This window comes from Ascaphus truei, chromosome 6 (assembly GCF_040206685.1).
Source record: "Ascaphus truei isolate aAscTru1 chromosome 6, aAscTru1.hap1, whole genome shotgun sequence".
NCBI lineage: Eukaryota > Metazoa > Chordata > Amphibia > Anura > Ascaphidae > Ascaphus > Ascaphus truei.
In genome coordinates, this window is record NC_134488.1 from 28,028,105 (window position 1) to 28,049,295 (window position 21,191).

General features: G+C 46.4%; 1 protein-coding gene and 1 long non-coding RNA gene across 5 annotated transcripts in view; one reads left to right on the forward strand and one right to left on the reverse strand.

The window, feature by feature from the left end:
* The window catches only part of LOC142496802 (uncharacterized), an 80,516-nt gene that overhangs the window by 46,562 nt on the left and 12,763 nt on the right, over positions 1-21,191 (reverse strand). The window lies entirely within an intron of this gene.
* Positions 13,846-21,191, forward strand: part of TMEM30B (transmembrane protein 30B) — a 35,423-nt gene continuing 28,077 nt past the window's right edge. Inside the window, exon 1 of the mRNA XM_075603753.1 lies at positions 13,846-13,993. The gene's annotated coding sequence lies outside the window, so the exon portion shown is untranslated. The remainder of the gene's footprint in view (positions 13,994-21,191) is intronic.

Genomic DNA, 21,191 nt, shown 5'->3' on the forward strand with positions numbered 1-21,191 from the left:
TGACAAGTTATAGTTAGACTATAGTTTCACTAGAGGTGACTGGTGACTGCATCTTTCTGCAAACTCTTTTACTCACGACAACAAACGGTAAGCTATTCAGATCACACTATGATCCTATTCTTGCTAACCTGCATATTTTAACCCCCCACCCCTTTACAACTTATTTCACTGCAGCCTCTCCCAAAACTGACTGCACAATTCACTGAAACCCTGAACTGACTCTAGCATTGCAATGCACCAAAACATTTGACAAGGAACAGGCACACCCCTGCTGTTTAGTCTGCACACACTCACTTTGTTCACAACAGCTCCTTGCAGCACTGCCTACCTCTGGCATCATGAACCTGCTATTTATCTTAACTTTTTTCTTTCTCCTGGCCTCATGGAGATGTTACTCCCTCTATCCACTACAAACTCCTCCATCCTGGCCCACACCCAACATCACCATACACCCTGGACTACTCAAAAGCCTTGCACTATCTACTGAATGTTGGTGGAGAACTCTAAAAAGCAGCACACCAACCACTGCTCACTCTAATGGCAAAGACCACAAATTTACAACCTGCAAACAACTACCCAAATTCCTACTCGTACTGTTACTCTCTTTAGCAGGTGATATTGAACCTAACCCAGGTCCTCCCATTTCAGTTCTGTCCCATGCCCCTGAGAATTCCACCTTTAAATTCCAAAAAGGGCTATCTGTCGCCCATATAAATATCCGGAGCCTGCTGCCCAAACTGGACGAACTAAGGGCGTGGTGCCTTATGCATAAACCCAAAGCCATCATTCTTACAGAAACATGGCTATCCCCTAAAACCCCTGATGCAAATATCGCCATTCAGGGATACTCCATTTTTAGGAGAGATAGGTCAAAGAGAGGAGGAGGGGTGTTATTTTATATTGCAGACACCTTACAATTTACACTGTTAAATTGCCCACCAAGCCCACCCTCTTTTGAAATTCTAGTTGGCAAAATCTGCCTCCCCTTTTCTAAGCCAATCTTGCTTGCTGGCATCTACCGCCCCCCTAAAGCCCCTCTACAATCCCTGACTGATACAACCCAATTTCTTGGCTCCATTTCCTCTCTGAATGAGAAGAGTGAGCTGCTAGTTCTTGGGGATTTCAACTTCAATTGGCTTGACCCTAAAAACCACAAAATCCAGATACAACTCAAGTCACTTAACCTATCACAACTCATTTCCCAACCCACAAGGATAAACCTGCAATCGCATAACCATTCCTTGCTAGACTGGAATCTCTCCTCAAACCCCAGCAGAATCCAATCCTCTGGCATCCTTCCTGACATTTTCAGTGACCATGCAATAGTGTACTGTGTAAGGAAAATTAAACCGCCCCAATCAAGCCCTAAAGTTCTCCTCACTAGAACATTTAAAAACTTTAACCCACAACAGTTTCTGGATGACCTTACCAACTGCCCATGGCACAGAATCGATTTAATTCCCGACCCTGATTCTGCACTCAACTATTTCCAATCCAAGTTCTTAAAACTTTGCGATACCCATGCTCCACTACGCAAAATAAGGGTACGGGGGGCCCACCTTCCATGGGTTACACCTGACCTTATAACACTCTACCAGTTCAGGGATACCTTGTGGAAAAGCTACAAAGTAACTGGCACTACCATGGATCTCAATCACTACAGATGCATGCGGAACATGTGCACAAGGCAAACAAGGCATGCAAAAGCACAATATTACTCTGACAATCTCCACCAAAATACAACAAACCCAGCTAACTTCTGGAAGGTTATCATCAATATATTCCAGCCTCCTAACCATCAACAACCAAGTAATATCACTAAGGGGGATATTACTCTGACAAACCCCACTGACATTGCAAATGCATTCAATGATTACTTTGTGGGGTGTGCCACTAACTTATTAGCGAAACGCAGCCCAAACCACAAACCTGAATCTCATCCTGGGAGTACCCCTATAGTCCCACCCCCTCCCAACACTGCCCACAATTTTCAATTTGGCCCAGTATCTGAAGAGGAGATTATACAAGCGCTCCTCAAACTAAAACTAAGCAGCCAATGTGGACCTGACTTACTACAATCTAGGTTCCTACGACTTGGTGCCCCAGCCATTGCCAAACCAATTGCGTCCATAATCAACTCTATCCTGTCTGCAGGCCATATCCCTAAGACCTGGAAAACTGCCAGAGTTGTCCCAATCTTCAAAAGTGGGGACAAAAACACTGTCTCAAACTACAGGCCAATCTCACTTCTCCCAATTCTATCCAAAGTCATGGAAAAATGTGTCCACTCCCAATTAAGCGATTTCTATACCAAGACAAAATTCCTTAGCCAATTCCAATCTGGGTTTCGTCCCAAACACTCCACCGTAACTACCCTGCTAAAAGTTTGCAATAAAATCCAGTGTGGAATGGAACGGGGACAACTCACTGGTGCAGTATTCCTAGATTTTGCAAAGGCTTTTGACACAGTTGATCATGCTATCCTGCTTAACAAACTCCAGAGCTCTGGAATAGGGAAGCATGCTTTAAACTGGTTTCAGTCCTACCTATTAGGAAGATCCCAACATGTGTCCATCTCTGGCTCTAACTCCAACCCCCTGGATATCACCTGTGGTGTCCCACAAGGCTCTGTTCTGGGGCCCCTACTCTTCTCAGTGTTCATTAATGATCTTCCCACAGCTTGTAAGGAAGCCTCAATACACATGTATGCAGACGACACAATCCTATATGCACACAGCCATAGCCTCTCTGACATTCAACACATACTTCAGTCTGACTTTTTGAGACCCGAAAACTGGATTTCCCAAAACAAACTGTTTTTAAACACTGACAAGACTGTAACAATGGTATTTGGGACCAAGACTAAATTTGTAAAGCTTCCAGTGACTGAGCTCCTGATTAGAACCAACGCTAACACCACCCTAACCCCTGTCACTAGTTTTAAATACCTGGGCTTATGGTTTGACTCCCACTTAACATTCGGGATGCACATTGATACACTGACAACCAAGACCTATGCCAAACTAGGGGTACTGTACAGGAACAAATCCTCCCTACGTCTCCTGGTCAGAAAACGTATCGTACAGCAGATGCTAATGCCAATTATTGACTATGGAGACATAGTATATGGCTCGGCACCTCAAACCCACCTTAGCAAACTTGACACCCTCTACAATTCAATTTGTTGTTTTGTTCTCCAATGCAACTACAACACACATCACTGCGAAATGCTCAAAGAACTAGATTGGTCAACACTAGAGTCTAGGCGCAAAGTTCACCTTTCCTATCTTGCCTTTAGATTCTTCATGGGCAAGCTACCCAGCTATCTGAACAAGCTCCTCACCCCTACCACATGCAGCACTTATCACCTGAGATCAGACTCCAAAAGACTATTCATGGTCCCAAGGCTCAACAAAGTATCCGGCCGTTCCTCCTTCTCCTACCGTGCACCCCAAAACTGGAACAACCTACCAGAGACTCTCACATCCACCACCAGTTTAAGTTCTTTCAAATCTAAGGCTGTCTCACATTTTAATCTGGTCTGTAACTGTTTCATACGCCCATAATATATATTTTCTTTAACTGCGCACGCAATGTCTTGTATATAATGTATACCCTGTTCATTTATGTAACTGTATTTGTAACCATGTATTATTTGTTTTACTCTGTGCCCAGGACATACTTGAAAACGAGAGGTAACTCTCAATGTATTACTTCCTGGTAAAATATTTTATAAATAAAATAAAATAATAGGGCAACCGACATTAAATAGTTATTTTACTAAAACATATAATGTGTGGAAAAGACGAGTATACCACTAACCTAATGCAATGATCGCACTAAACGCGCCCGAGCTAAATTATGGCAGTAAATACAAATAGCTATCTTATACTATATTAGTGAAAGCACTGTATGCATGCATGCATGCATGCCTGCCTGCCTGCCTGGATGTCCGGTGTCCCTAGGGGAAATCTGATTGGTCCCTTGGCCCGCCCCCGCACACCTCTCATTGGCCTGAGGCGGAGTGACGGGCCAAAGGACACAGGGACACAAACACACACAGGGACACACACAGGGACACACACAGGGACACACACAGGGACACACACAGGGACACACACACACAGGGACACACACACACAGGGACACACACACACAGGGACACACACACACACACACACACACACACACACACACACACACACACACAGGGACACACACACACAGGGACACACACACACACACACAGGGACACACACACACACACACAGTAGGGGGGGGTGTACATTAGCAGCATGTATAACCCGGGGGGTGGGGCTCACATACCCACCGGTCCCGGAGCCTCCGCCTCTATCTCCCCGAACATCAGCCTCCACCCACACCCGCGCGCACCTCCTCCTCTCCCCGTGTTTCCCGCGCTTTCAGCCCCCCCCTCCTCCCCCCGGCGCCGCTACAGTCAGCGGGGGAGCGAGTGCCCGGGACACAGCGGGGGAGCGGCCACAACAAGCTGCCTCCCGCCTCAGATCCACGTGGGACCTTCCGGACGGGTGAGTGAGCGCCCTTCACCTTCCCTCACCCCCCTTCACCCAACCCTCACCCCCTTCACCTCCCCTCACCCTCTCCTCACCCCCCTTCACCTCCCCTCCACCCCCCCCCCCCGGCGCCGCTACAGTCAGCGGAGGAGCGCGCGCCCGGGACACAGCGGGGGAGCGGCCACAACAAGCTGCCTCCCGCCTCAGATCCACGTGGGAGCTTCCAGACGGCTGAGGGAGCGGCCGGACAGCTGAGGGAGCGGCCGGACGGCTGAGGGAGCGGCCGGACGGGTGAGTGAGCGGCCTTCACCTCCCCTCACCCCCCTTCACCTCCCCTCACCCACCCCTCACCTCCCCTCCACCCCCCCTTTACCTCCCCACCACCCCCTTCACCTCCCCTCCACCCCCCCTCCACCCCCCCCTTCACCTCTCCTCCACCCCCCCCTTCACCTCCGCTTCACCTCCCCTCCACCCCCCCTTCACCTCCCCTCCACCCCCCCTTCACCTCCCCTCCACCCCCCCCTTCACCTCCCCTCCACCCCCCCTTTACCTCCCCTCCACCCCCCACCCCCTTCACCTCCCCTCCACCCCCCCTTCACCTCCCCTCCACCCTCCCCCTTCACCTCCCCTCCACCCCCTTCACACACTGATGACACACACACACTGACTGACACACACACTGACTGACACACTGACACTGACTCGCACACACACACTGGCTCACACACACACACTAACTGACGCGCGCACACACACACACACACACAAACTGACTGACACACACATTGACTGACACACACACTGACTGACACACACACTGACTGACACACACACTGACTGACACACACACCGACTGACACACACACCGACTGACACACACACCGACTGACACACACACCGACTGACACACACACACCGACTGACGCGCGCACACTGACTGCCGCACGCGCACACCCCCCCACACACACACACTGACTGCCGCACGCGCACACACACTGACTGACTGCCGCACGCACGCACACACTGATTGACGCGCACACAAACCCTGACTGACGCACACACGCACGCACACACTGACTGAGGCACACACTGACTGTGTGTGCGTCAGTCAGTCTGTGTGTGTTTGTGTTTCTGCTTCAGACTCACTGACGCGCGCGCAAACACAGTGACTGACGCACACACGCTACATGAAGCTGTAAAGGACGGAGGGGGGGGACTGGATTGATGTGAATGGGGGACAAACAGAGAGAGGGGGGAGGAGAGAGAGGGGAACGGGAACATTACATCCCGGGCAACGCCGGGTCTCTCAGCTAGTAATTCATATAATAAAACAATATATCTTGTAGAGGATATATAACTCTGCTCTGCGTGCGGTAGTAACGTACACCATGCGTGTTCAGTTAGTAGGTGTATTTCAACGTGCTATTAATGCTAATGATAGCTGTTAAATATATTCCCTAATCTAATTAGGGCGTGACAATTAATTCAGGGAGAAAATAATGTCTATTACTGTCTTTCACCACATATCAGCGTGCTAGCACACTCAATATTAGAGTAAGTATTGCGATTCTACTAACACCCTTAGGTGTGGTGATAAGGATACGTTCAATAGTAACCCCAGATGGTAAACAGACACTGTGTGTTCAGAGAGTTAGGTTAAGTACAGGTATAAATAATGCAGTCTAGCAATGTGGGGATTTCCCCTATATTTCAGGTAGTGCTAGTTGACAACAAGTGAATTCATAAAATATTCAGTTCAATAATTCATCTGTGATGTTAGTCACCATGTATATGATTCAATCACAAAGTGAATTCTTCGTTATTTCTGGCCATCTCCATAATGAGCCCTAAACGCATGTATTAGTTCTAAGGGTGGAACAATGTAACACTTTATCAACCTGACAGGAGTAGCAATTCACGTAGTTACTCTCCTTGTGATTACTAGGCGCATACAGAAAATGTATATACACCTCAACTCTCCTTAAGCTACATTTCTCATGTTTATACACTGTGTTCGGAGGCACATTCTAAGAATGTTTTCAAGCCTCGAGGCGCAGTTCAAAGAGCCGCATCCAGTTATAGCCTCGCTTGGTTACAAAGACAGTATAGTTTGAATTGGAAATTAACCCCTTACCAATATCCATTGTTGACTTACTTGCAAATGCTGGCACGTTCAGAACGGGGCAGGTCCCATATATTTCTGAGGCATATTCTAAGAATTTTTCAAAACCTCGAGGCGTGGTTCAAAAGACCGCATCCAGTTATAGCCTCATTTGGTTAGACCGACAGTGTGGTCAAAATTAGGAATTTAACCCTTCACAAATTATTGTTATTCATGCATTTGCGCACAATAGCGTGTTGAAAGTGGGGTTGTCCCCATAGACATATAAGCACAATGTATTCAATAGCATATCAATTTGAATATACTAAAGAGGATAGTGGGAAGTCTGACCATAAGTATATGACTTATACTGAGAGCAAAATAGCACAAGTTCCAAAAGTAATCTTGTATCTTATATTGTATAATGGCGACGCTACTTATCTTGTTGCTCAGTCATTCCGTGATCTCTTCAACCGACCACCCTCGTGTACCTCTCCCACAGGTACTTCCGCATGGTGACGAATACCTAATAGTCACACCAGCATCACCCCTATCAGACCACAATCAAGCCCTGCTCTTTATTAAGAGACCAGACCAACCAAGCACAACACAAAAAAACCCTCTCCAACCTTCATAGCCTGAAAGCCACCTACAAATGGACAAAACCGAGCCTCGCAATATACACAGAAACAATCAACAGCTCAGAAGTCGGAAGACTACTCCAAAGCTTCCAGAACACAAACTACGAGCAGAACAAACACGGAGTAAACCTGGCAGTAAGAAACCTCAACAAAATATTCCATCTAATAGCAAGGAAATCAAACCTGAAAAAAAACCAGCCCTGATATACCAACAACAAACGTCAAAATCAAAGAGAAGTGGTTTGATAAGGAATGCAACACCCTCAGGCTGTGCTTATAGTGCCGCGATGGCGACGCGACGTCGCTGGGAAAAAAATGCATTGTCGCTTATAGTAAGTGTGACGGCGACAAAGCAACGTGGCAACGCGATTTTTTTGCAGCCGGGAATATTTGATTTTTCAGGGGCTGTCGCCTCATGTGACAGCCCCTGAACCAATCAATGGCCTGGTCGCCCGCGCTGCCGCAAAGCGAAATACAACTTTCGTTAGCGACAACGGGTGACCTCACGCGTCGCCGTCGCAGGCACTATACGCACGGCCTTAGAAAAAGCCTGTGAACAATTTCAAACCAGAAACACAGAGACCCAAACAATACAGAACTACGAATAAGGTACCACCAACACCTGAAGCACTTCAGGCACACCCTAAGGAAGAAAAAACAAAAACAACCAAAAAATTAGAAAGAATTGAAGAAGCATTAGATGCTAATTTTTTTTGGCAAATTTGGAACCATCTTGATACAAAACAGAATAACAGACACCTGGCCATTCAGAATGGCAACATCTGGAAAAACTACTTTGAGGACCTTTACCAAGAAATCCCAGAAGAAAACCTGACACAAGAACAAAAACAAATCCTCACCAAACAAACATCACTGGAGAACATTATAAAAGATAACCAAAAAAAAAAAAACCCTGGACATACCAATCACAATCCAGGAAATAAAAGAAAAAATAAAACTAATAAAAACCAAGAATCCCAGTGGACCAGATTGCATTCTTCACGAGATGCTGAAGTACAGCAATCCATCTATACAAGAAGCTCTACTGAAAATGTTCAACCTGGTCCTTACTACTGGCTACTTCCCTGAACTGTGGAACGAAGGAATGATAACTCCTATCCACAAGAAAGGAGACAGGCTAGACCCATCCAATTACAGAAGCATCTGTGTCAGCAGCACAGTTGGGAAACTGTTCTAAGGGTGGATATTGGGGGGCAACTAGACTTAAAACCTGTGTAAAATGTTGCTGACCGGACTAGCCTGTTGTACTGGTATTTTGTACGCAAATCGCGTATGATTTGCGGGGACCCGTCTGTAGATAAAGACAGGGGGGTATGTGTATGGAAGTCCCATGCAAATTATAGGGAAAACCTGACCTGTTTTGGACTTTACATGTTCCCCTTGCCCCAGAAACATTAAATTAATAGCAAGTAGTATTAGTAGCAAGTTTTCATTATTTAGCCCCACCCCCTGATGAAGCGTCATATGACGCCAAACACGTTGAGGTCTTGGTCATCACATTCTATGATACGTCAGGTGTCGGACGCCATCCCCCCACCCACCAGGACACCAGTATCGGCTACTGCATGCGAGTTGTAGCTTTCCCCTAAAAGAACTGGGACTTTGCTTTATTGGGACATCATTGCATCTTTCCCCTGGCAGTTCCACCTGTGTTACCATATCGCTGTGTGGGGTGGATCATTTCATGACAATATTGTATATGTAAGTTTTTAACTTGACTTTTTTTTATATAAAGTACTATTAATTTTTACTGACTGTGTCTCCCTACACACTCTTCTTTTGTGTTTTATTGTGGCTAATGCCAGGGTTTGAAGAAAAGTGCAGGTGTTTGCAAGGAAAATGTTATTTTCCACTTTAGCTTAAAACGCCGCTTTCTGGTTTAAATGAGCAGGGTGATGTAGGCGACTGTTCAAAAGGAAACCAAGAGTCCGCTCTTAGCCTAGAGATGGGTTAAAATGCGCTTTGGACGTCTCTGTGGTTTATTTTCTATCTCATCTGCAAGAACATGTGCTGATTTATATAAAATAACTGTCTTAGAGACAGACCTTGCAAGTTAACATCAGCTTTGCTTGCTGGGAAGGGTTAATGAGGCGGTGACCAGTGGAAGTACAGCCGAATTCTCCGGTCTGCAGTGAACTGCAGGGGGGAAAGACGGGGGGGGGGGGGGGGGGGTGTGACGGGGGAGTGGCGGGGGTACGGCCATGACATCACCCGGCAGATTCGCCCTCATTGGCTGAACCGCCGGGGGGCGTGGCCTAGTGCTCCGTAGCCCGTAGCCAGCTCAATTTTTGGGTCTGGAAGAAAAGCTCGCCACGCAGCACGGCGGCCCCCTCTCGCAGCGGGCCCGGCCCCATTAAGAGGCGGCAAGCGAGAGCCATAGCGAGCGCTGCAGCAGCCAGTGAGGACAAATCCTAAGGGTGCACTGAACACCTCATATCAACACTATTAAATGCTTCAAACAAACTACCCTTAGTTAGGCTGCGTCCTCGCTAGTACTGAGCGCGCTGAGCGGGCGGCGCTTGCCGCTTTTACTTACATATATCTATATATTATATTAATCCTAATAGAGGTATATATTAGTATTTTATCTGGTAGTGTTAGGACTTGCGAACAGGGTCTGCCTTGTCGTGGCTCGCACGGCTTCCAACGCTTTGGCCAAAGGGTTAAACTAATTGACCCTTTTTCAAGAGAATATATAAGTATTTTACTGGGTATTTCAGTCATGTTGGATGTAGCATTGGGCTTCTCTGTGGACTGTTATATATCTATATATGTAAGTCCCCGATCACGCGGTGTGCGCACGCTCACCCACGCTTGGCGCTTGGGTAAACAAAAAAAAATATTACTTTCAAGCGCTCAACTTGCCAGCAATGCCCCACACGCGCGCGCTTTCGAAATAGCGAGGACACTCAGCGGTCATGCTTGGAGAGCTGGTGATGTCACCGCTATCAAGCATGAGCGTGGTCAGCGCTAGCGGGGCCGCAGCCTAACTCAGTACCAAACCTTAGGGTAAACAGAGCATATATCTGCTGTAAGGAATATTGGGTTAATGAGGTGGTGACCAATGAAAGTAGCTATATACAGCTGAAGGCGCACTATACACCTCATATGAAAAGTGGCACTAGTAAATGCTTCAAACAAACTACACTAACTTATTACCATATCTAAGGGCAAACAGCATATATACTAATCTGCTGTAAAGATTATTCTGACCCTATACAAACGCCAGAATAAGACACACGGTTCTACATAGCGTAGTTTACACTAGCATCTAAGAGGGGTCACATGCACTTTGTGTGACACCCTGCTACTACCCCAGCACACATACCTGTGGAGAGTTCCGGATCCCAAAGCAGTCAGCAGTGTCTGAGAAAGTGGCGAACATGATGTCACTTCAATAAGCACTGGCTGTACAGTCACTCATGCAACACTAACAGCACAGAGTGATTTGTACAACAACATACGCTTCTGGCAGTGAACATTGTCAGGGACTATAATTAGGGCAGCGGGCCCTTTATGGGCAGCCAGATTTCCTGAGCTTCTGCACTATTTTAATATTGGCACGCATTAATAGGCTTCTTCGCATGCCGGGTATTCATACCCCTCACTTACTCACGGTTGTGTTTTACACCCTGTTTTTTTAACGTTTGAGCATCACTCCAAATAAAAATGTATGTTAAGCCATCCATATTCCCCTCACTGGGCTGGGAATACATTCACCCATAACCCTGTGATATCATCACATTTTGCCTCTGATTCTCACCCCAGTCTTGTAGAACCCGGCGTTAAAGTACAGATCTAATCAGATTTTATTTATTAGATCCTATGAATTAGGGACAACTCAGTCTGTCGGTGGCTGACAGCTACATCCGTGGGCTGAAAGCGTGGCTCGGGGAGACACTTGCGTTCGAATCCCGGTGTCGGCTCATTGTGACCTCGGGCAAGTCACTTTATCACCCTGTGCCTCAGGCACCAACAAATTGATTGTAAGCTCCACAGGGCAGGGACCTGTGCCTGCAAAAAATGTCTCGGTACAGCGCTACATACACTAGCAGTGCTATACAAGAAAAAGCCAACATTATTAACTGTACTTCACAACCCTGCATGCAAACGTCTCCATTATTTTTCATTCTTAACACTGATAAACAGGGATTTAAAAAAAATAAAAAATGGAAACGACAACAATAAACACTGATTTTACAAAATACCAAACACTGAAAACTGGACTAATTATAATCCAGCTAATAGCACCCAAACACCTCTCTAAACACGCAATTAAACGTGCTTGTTAGTTACTACCCGTTATATAACAGTTGCCCAGAGGGTGAGTCTTGACACCTGCATAAAACGAAGCCAGTTTGGGCCAACTGACTCCAGCTCGCCGGCTGATAATGGTCCAGTCCTGCTCTTGTGTTCCCATTGGCTGGTCTGTTAGCGCTGAAGAAAGACCGGACTGGATCATTATCACTTAGTCTAGGGGTGGGCCAACTCCAGTCCTCAAGGGCTACCAACAGGTCAGGCTTCAGCACAGGTGGCTCAATCGCAGCTGATTGAGCCACCTGTGCTGAAGCTAGGATATCTTGAAAACCTGACCTGTTGGTAGCCCTCGAGGACTGCAGTTGGCCGCCCCTGGCTTAGTCAGTTCATAGGTTTGTCTTTTGTAAATTTAAAGTGCAATCCTGCGTAGCCAGCCAATAAACAAAACCTTTTTTTTTTAATGTAACATCTAATGGGTTTGTTTCAACTAAAGTAAAGAAAGAAATAATCCCTGGTGACTGCACGCACAGTGAGTTAGCTGAGTAATGGTATCAATAAAACCTTTTAATGGTATAAATTAAAATGAGTATTGAAAGATGGGATTGGTAATATCCAGGTCCAATCCCTTGGAACACACTAGTGGTTTATATCAGTCTAACACTAATGTAGCAGTAGTTAGTATGCTAACCCTGATTGAGACACAAATTCATCTCCGCTGGAGTATAGTTAAATACTATTCACTCCTATTAGTTGGAGTATCTAAACCTGGTAGTATATAACGACGTTGATCTCAGATTAGACATTGATGTGTATTTCTAAATCCCTGGGACAGTTAATACAGCCCAGAATCACCTAATGGTGATAACAAATCAAAACAGGGTATAAAAAGCATACTATTTACAAAAGACTGCAATAAAAAAAACTTAAGCGTAACCACAGTCTAAATCGTTATAGCTGTGGGGTCATCAATAGTCAGTAACCAGTTGCTGATTGTAAGTTCGTCTGTGCAGCTAGTGTGTTTGCTGCAAAGTATTTATTTAGGGCAAGTGAGGGGTTAACTCCTATATTAGGGAGTTTGCCTGAAACATGTATATGCCTATATATCACCACAATGCAGTTAGTATCTGTCTAGCTGAAATCAGACCAATTGTCTGCCAAAATTGTAACAGTGATAACAGTATTGGCTGTAAATGTCCAATTAAGTCATCATAGGTTGGCACATCAAAGGTGTAACAGGCAGCCTTCGAGCATAGTTATTTACTGCCCCAAAATCTTCTAATTATAATATACATATAATTCCATCACTTTGCCAGTGATTTTAAATAATATTCAGCTGAATTGGGTCATTATTATTTGTATTGAAACAACATAGTATGGAATATGACGTTCAATGCAAACGATGTTATTACAGGTAAGTGAGGATTGGACTTCTACAATAATGAGTTTAGGCAGAGACATGCATAACTATTATGCCACTTTATAACCAGTGTTAATGTAGCAGAGATCAATTAATATGCCCGCTACTAACCGTTGAAGACTGAGCCTCTGATTGAGACATCTTTGCTGAAACAGGGACTGAATGAGTCACCTGTGCTGAAGCAGGGATATCCTGAAAACCTGACCTATTGGGGGGGGGTTGGGGATTATATTAATGCTCCTTATTATATCAGTACTCTGTGTTAACCACAAGTCTGTAAGACTTTTAACCACAGTTTCACAGGGCAGATATTCTGTACCACGCCTGCCATGTCTGTTAACCTCTTCCCTGCCAGAGCGGCCAGCCAACGCATTGCTTTGCCATACTCTAAGGCTGCGGTCCCGCTGGCGCCGCTCATGCTTGAGGGGTGACGTCACCAGCTGTCCAAGCATGAGCGCCGGGTGTCCTGGCTATTTTGCATGCTGGCGTGGGGGCATGTTTAGCGCGCTTGAAAGTCGCTTTTTTTTTTGTCGCGCCAAGCTCGGGAGAGCGTGCGTGCCCGCGCAAGAGCGCGCGCCGTGTGAGCGGGGACGGGGCAATTTAAATTGCAGGAACTAAACTCGGAAAGCGCAGCGTGCTCAGCGCTAGCGTGGACGCAGCCTAAAACTGAAGGTGCTTAACCCGTAAATGGCTCAAAGCTACCTGTTAACCCCCACACCTGCCAGATTGGGGGGGAGGCAGCAATCTGGCAGTTAAGGGGTTAAGCGGGTTGGACCTCCATGATTAATTTATTAGCCACCACTCAGAAGCTGTCAAAAAACAGTCTGTGCCAAGTAGACTGTTAGCAGAGGTTAGACTCAGAGCATAAAGCCGGTGCTGGGGCTGGGGAAACTGGTTTGTCTGCCTGTGAGCGTAGGAGTGGCAAGTCATCACAGGGTATAGGATCCTACACGCTCAGACCCTCCTGTGTATAGGTGCTCGGTAAACAAGTGGGAAACCCTTCCCGGTTGTTGTTTTTTTTTTGGTAAGTAATATTTTATCATGTTTCTTAATTTTGCGAGTATTACATGTGCCTCCTATGAATGTCACTGGGGTCTTTTTTTGCAGGGGAAGGGATTTTACGTTTAAATCCGGTGCAGTAGCCCCTGGTTTGTTTTAATTTTTGTTAAAAAGCAGTTAATAGGGGTACAGCACCTATAGAAGCCATTAATGTAATGCCATCAGTACCGCTGTGTGAATATATACAGGTGTTCGGGGTTTTCACCATGTAAATAAATGATAGTTGAACATAATTTTTTATTTTTTTTTGGCTTTTTACACGTTTTTCATTTATCTGAAGGTGAAAAATCCTGGAATTAATATATGGAGATTATTAATGGTATTTATTTGTTTTTAGCAGCCAATTCCAATGTAAAAGCTTCACGTGGATGGTAAGGGCAAATTCTTAACATGAATTAAGACACTGAAAGGATATTGATCTGAAGGGTTTTCTTGCTGTGCACCATTGTAGAAGAGTCTATAATATATACCCGGCTGCAGTCTCCTTAACCCCCTCCTCCCCCTGTCCCTTATTTTTAGCCTGCGATGGGCTTTCTCCCACGTTATTGGGGTTCAGAGTCAGGGCTGGTTAGGGTTTGGGTGGCTTCTGAAGACTGGTTACTTTTTGTTTCACTATGGTTTAAGTAAGTTGCATGGATTTTGTGTTGTCCCCCGTACCTTTGTACTGCGCTACAGAAGGTTGGTGCCATATGAATAAGATAATAAATATAATGTAAATATCAATTGTTTTTATTTTTTTGGTATTTTTTTTTTTTTACATTTGGCATTTTAAGTGTACAGCTTACAATTAGTGCCTATCCAATATATCAGTGAGAGTCCTTTGAAGTCTGAAACACAGGTGGTAGAAATCAGTGAGACTGACTCAATCAATGAGACACAGAAAATCAGTGAGGGGACGGGTCTGCTAAAATTAATCATAGACTTAGGGGCCTATGCAGAGAGCAGCGCTTTTTAAAATTGGAGAGGGGAATAAAAAGTAGGTTTAATGGAGAGTTTTATTCTCCATATGCAGAAATGGGCGAAATCCGCTATTTTTAGCATTACTGCATGTGGAGAATTGTAAATGAGGAGATGCGCGCAGCTGAAAGGGGAGAAAAAAAAATCGCGCATTTTTTTTTCCCTATAGCCGGCGAGCTCCTGCTTCTTGCCAACTAAAGTTGGCGGAGAAAATTGACGAAAATCGCGCCAAAAACAGCCGCTAGATGGCGAGCGCGCCTTTCTGAATTCGGATACTTTTCAGACTGGCGAGATGTAGTTTCTCGCCAGCCGCGCGGCGAGATTTTGAAATAGAAAAAAAAAATGGCGCGTTTTCCCTAGCTCGCCATTTTCAGCTGTTTTTAGCGCGATTTTTCTCCGGAAAATGGCAAGATTTCAAATAGCGCTGCTCTCTGCATGAGGCCCATAATCTCTCACTGATTTTTTAGCATTAGTGTGTCAGACATCAGTATCGTCTCATTAATTGAAATCAATTCTTTTTATATGTATAATCTATACTTTCCCCCACCCATTTACATTTTTTATTATTATTCCCCCCCCCGATCCCACTATTTTTATTTGCTTTTAATATTGGAAAATTAAAAAAAAAATTACAAGTTAGAAAAAAATACATAAATAAGATCCTGGACTCGGATTGCAATTTAAGGCATAGAAATGCATTAAACCTGCAAATGTGTATATGTATAGTTTTATATAGCACCAACCATGTACGCAGGGCTTTACAATGTTACAATAGGAGGTAAATACATGACAAACAATAGGAATAAGTGCAGCAGTCTTAAACATAACCCTGCCCCAAAGAGCTTACAATCTAATAGTGGTATGTTGGGAGGCTTACAGACACATTAATAGTAACAAGTGCAGTCATGAGGTCACTGCACCTAGAGTTCGTAGCAGAGGCGTAAAATGTGTAATGAGATGTTTCTTTTGAGCGGTGGATTATTATCTGGGTTTTGAATGAGGGAAGGTGCTTGATGAACATTGAGTGGAAGAAGGTTCTATCAGTGGGAAGAGATTAGTGATGAGGGTTTAAGACGGGAGAGGGCTGTCTAGGTAAAAATGTGCAAATATGAGACAACCTTGGGTTGAGCTTAAGGCCTCGGACATAGTGCAGTCGCGGGCAACGGAGCGCATGACATCACGCGCGCCTGTTTTGAAGCAATCGGTGGCCTGTAGGATTGCGCGATGGGGGCGGGGGGGGGGGGGGGGGGCGTTGTGCGGGCGTGCCCGTGACGTCACATGACCCGGACGTCGCGTGGCTAAATAAAAAAATGTCTCGCAAAGTATCAGCCACCCTTTCGCTCTCGTGCACGCATGCTCTATGGCCCTGCGCATTGCCTCCTGGCATTTAGTTTTCGCCACGTGCCATCGCTCTTACTATGGATGCGGGCTAAGAGACGAGTAGGTGTGTAACGAGAGGTCAGAGTTGAGCTATATGGAGGTGCAGCGGAGGGTAGAGCCTTAAAAGTAAATAGGAGTATTTGGTATCTTTTATACGGAAATGAATAGGAAGCCAGCAGCGCGAGTTCAGGAAGTCGGAAGCAGATACACGCCTAGAAGAGCAGGAGGTTTGGGAAGCAGCATTTTGAATGGATTGTAAAGTAGTAAGATATGAGGCAGGAAGGCCAGATAAAAGAATGTTACAGTAATCCATACGGGAGAGAATAAGGGCATGCGTTAGTGTTTGAGTGGGACATAGGAAGGGGCGTAACGTAGCAATGTTGCGAAGGAAGAATCAGCAATATTTAGGAATAGCGTTAATATGTGGGGAGAAGGAAATGGAAGCGTTGAATGTAACCCCTAGGCAGCATGCTTGTGAGGCTGGGTAGTCTTATTGACTATAATGGAGAAGGGAACAATGGGATCTGGTTTGGGAGGGAATATGAGAAGTTCAGTCCCGGCCATGTTACGCTTGGGACGGCGACGAGCTATCTAGGCTGAAATTGCAGGCAGTTACTCTATCATTTTTGACTGGACTGCGTGGTGTAAGGTCAGGTGTAGATGGATCTAGTTGTGAATCATTGGCATGGAGATGGATTGGTGAATCCAATGGAGTCAATGATATTGTCACAGGAGACTAGAAACTAACACTGGGATCAAGGCAGAAGACGGGACAAAGCAGTTCAAATAAAGAGTAGCCAGCAAGCACAACACAGCTCACAATCATATCTTACACTCGCCAAAACAGGGAATACGGGGGAATCCCAGGTGCTAGGCTCCACTTCCAAGGATTACCTGTGGTTTGCTTCCACTCCCGGGGGAGGGGAGGGGGTGGGTAGGACAGTCCAGACCTTTCGGGTGCAATATGTGGCAGAGCACTTTAAAATTCCCACCCCTCAACTTCTGCTCTCCGCTTCTTCGGCAACTCGCAGTCCCACAGCACAGAAGCACTTTTAAATCTCCCGCTCGGAGAGGCTTCCCACCTCGTTTTCAGGTGTCTCCGGCACAGCCTCGGCGCACACCGCTTAGTCCACCTCCACAACAGGATCAGACTGAGACCTGGAACTCTGATCGGATTCCCCGCTGCCATAGGAAATCATGGTAGACAGGTCTGCGACCAATCACAGCGCGGACGCTCCAGGCGAACCAATCGGGGCGTCAGGGCTTGTCTGCATTGGCCAATCGGGGCTGGGGGCGGAGGAGAGTTGTTAAAGGGCTTTGGAGTGAAATGTGAACGGGCCAATGGGAGCAGCGCCTGCCAGCGGGAACTCGGTAACGGCTTGTCCGGCAGGATATCCCCTGCTGGGCACCGCGATGTCTTGGGGAACGGCCAAATGCTCTGCTTTTCGGGTGAAAAGCCCCCCTGGCCTAATCTTTGCCCGGACCACTCTCCCTTTGTTTCCTGCACATTTCCTCTCCCCCAGCCCCAGTTCTCCAGACATGCAGGCTGCACAAAGGGTTTCTCAGCCCCGCGTGTCCAGAGACCGTGGCCGTGCTTTGTGCGCACAATCACATTTTTATACTTTGGTACAGTTTATAACATACATGAATAAAGAATTACAGGGTATGCAAGAGGCTACCAGGCATATTAAACCAGGGTAGTGAACAGATGAAAAAAAAATTAAAAAAAACTACATGGTGTAATCGGCTTCACCAAATTTCTTTTGAATTCTAGGATTCTGCCAAATGGAAGCTCACAATTTTCTAGATGAAAAACAGCGTTTTCCACATAGCGTGTGGCTCACGGTGCGCATCTATAGGCGTCTCTAGTAGTGGTTTTAATGATGTTGGTCACAGTGTGATTTGTCCTCGGTGGGAATAGAAAATAACACCATAGTGTAACTCTGTATAAATTCAAATGTATATTGAATACAATGTCACACACACAAGTCACAGTAGCATAGGCACATAAGAATTATAGTTGTGGCCGGTTGTTCTCTCCACTGCTCCGGTTTGAGTCTCTCAGATCGGTTCGCCGGGCTCCCGTGTGAAGTCCATTACACCATGTAGTTTTTTTATATGGTGATACCTGCGCTCCCCAAAGCTTCGAATTAACTACCAAGAAGGAAAAAAAGGACCTTTTCTGCAGAGGGTTGAGCTGTGACCTATTACTTGTTTTTGCACTTGCACGTTCACATTATTTATATAGATATATCATTTAAAACTTATCGTACACTTGTTTATGTATCATAATCACTAAGCATATTATATCACTATATAGGAGCGCCTTAGTACCACTTTTTTGTTCCTAGTGAACAGATGAGCCTGAGGAAAGTAGGGGCAGGGGCCAGTGACTGGGATTATTAACCTTTACTATGCTGGTCCCTGGGTCACTTTCCTTCACAGATGTCACCCAGCGAGAGGGTAAAATAAAGACACAACAACACACATCTAATTTAAATGTGGTGCTAAAGAAACTAAGCGAGACATAGCCGGCTATACACAGAACAATGCTCCTCGCCTTCCAGCCAAGAGGATATATACGTGTTCACAGCCAAACAGCCCTATCTGAAAATACACATCAGGAAGTGATTAACATTACAGCAGTGTGCTCTGATCACCTTCCCCAGAGACCCTCGTACCCGGACCAGATTATAACCAAAAAAATACTATAACCAAAAAATAAAACCCTTGGCTATGACCCCTACCTTTTTTGCTGTGACTGTTTTTTTTTTTTTTTTTTTAAATCCTATTTAAATGATGTCATGGAACAAGAACTACATTTCTGACTCACCCCCCTCTTTCCTTTGCAGCTTCTGCCTGACAGTTCTTATTTCAGCTGCATGGAGTTTGCATACACATACTGTGCCTGTGTAACATGCAACAAAGTTGCATTTCTTGTCTCTGGGCATGAAATCAGTGAGCTGCTACTGCAGCCCCTGTGATCCTCACCAGAATGGGCTAGTCTGCCCCCCCCTCCTGTTTGGTCAAGATAGTCTGTCCCAAGGCTATTCCCTTTACCCACATTGCCCCTCACTTCCTTTTCCACCATAACCTCTGGATGAGGGAGTACCTTGCTGTAAACCCCTGTACTGGTACTGTAGGATTATCTTTTTCACCTGCTCTTAACTACCAAGGCATCCACAGAGAGACACTATTCATACATCAACATCTCTTCACAAGTGACTGTATTTTATGCTACTTTCCCCAAATAAAGTAAAGAAAAGAAACAGAACTTGTGCTTGGAAAAGAGGGCCGAGTTGACACTATCTGGGCTAAATCATCTTACACGTGCCCCCTGGCTTTCAGAATAGTGAAAAAGATACCGTGTGCCTTACAGACACTTACAGGAGCTGCTACTCCAGACTCCATGATAAAACAGCAGTCTCTGCAGACAAAGAAGCACCAAGTAGCTCAAACTGCACACAGCCTGCAGCCTTAACAGACAAGCAGCAGCCTACACTGCACAGCAGCTTTGCAGACAAACGGTGCTTCTTACACAAAACCTAATTGCCTTTCTCTGTCTGAGTTCACCCTCTGCACAGCTACATAGTGAGGAGCCACCATCTCGTCTACCCCTGCGCACGTCCCCACGGCTAGCGCCATCAAGGGCCACGCTACCGGATACCCGCCAGGACACGGGTCAGAGCCATCAGACACCTGTGAGTACAGCTACCCCAACGCTGAACGCTGCAAGACACCGCTCGGCATCATCTGAGACAGTCGCCCATCGCTGACACAGGTAACAGACCGCACGCCAGACGCCCTGGCTAAAGGCCTACACACACCTACAGCATGGCAGAACTCAGAGCCTCACCAGACATCAAGCAGGAAAGCGATCACTCAGACACAGAGACCGCTGCGCAACTGCAACAGGCGCAGGCAGGCGCAAGGCCCAAACGGACAGTCACACTGACACAAAAGGCCCGCGAAAAATATGAGGCTGACATTGACGTACACCGCGAAAAATTAGAGAAGGCCTGGGAGGACACTGATCGTGAAATAAGTAATGTCGCAAGTGCTAGCGATCAAGAAACCCAGATCAAACAAGCTATTACTCAGATTAAGTCAAGCCATCGACGTTACGTAACACTGTCACAGGCATATTTCACCTATCTGACAAGAACTAACACAGAAGACAGCATGCGGGAACGCGACCTGCAAAAGGCGATTGACCTGGAGCGCGATGGCATCGTGCAGACCGCCATCGCAGACGCCCAAAGCGATAGAAAAGAGCTCCTCATGGAGACCGCATCGCAGCGCTCAAGCACATCCAGGCACTCGTCAAGGTCAGCAAGATCAGCGCAATCTCACGCGTCAAGCGTAAGCGCAAACGCCACCAAGGCGCGAGCCACCGCAGAGGCCGCACGCGCCAGGGCCGAATATGGTCGGAGAGAGGCAGCCGTAAGGGCAGAAAAGGCGCGCATAGAAGAGGAGGAGCAGGTCGCTGTCGCCAATGCCGCCGCCGCCGCTGCTACCACCGCCGCTGCTACCACCACCGCTGCCAATGCTTGTAGAAAGGCCGAATTGGACGCGGATCTAGAGGCTCTAAGCAAAGAAGAGGACGCCGCCGCCATAGCCCAAGCCGAAGTCCTAGAAGCAGCTGCGAGACAGGACGGCGGGGAGCTACCGTACAGACGGATAGCCTCAGAGGATCCAGCCCAACGCACTGAAGACTACGTAAGGAGCCTCTTCAGTGTAAATACCAGCGCACCATCTCAACACGGAGGGAGTGACTCCACAGACACTGAAGACTTGCTAGGTCCACCAGGAGAAGTTGCTGTTCC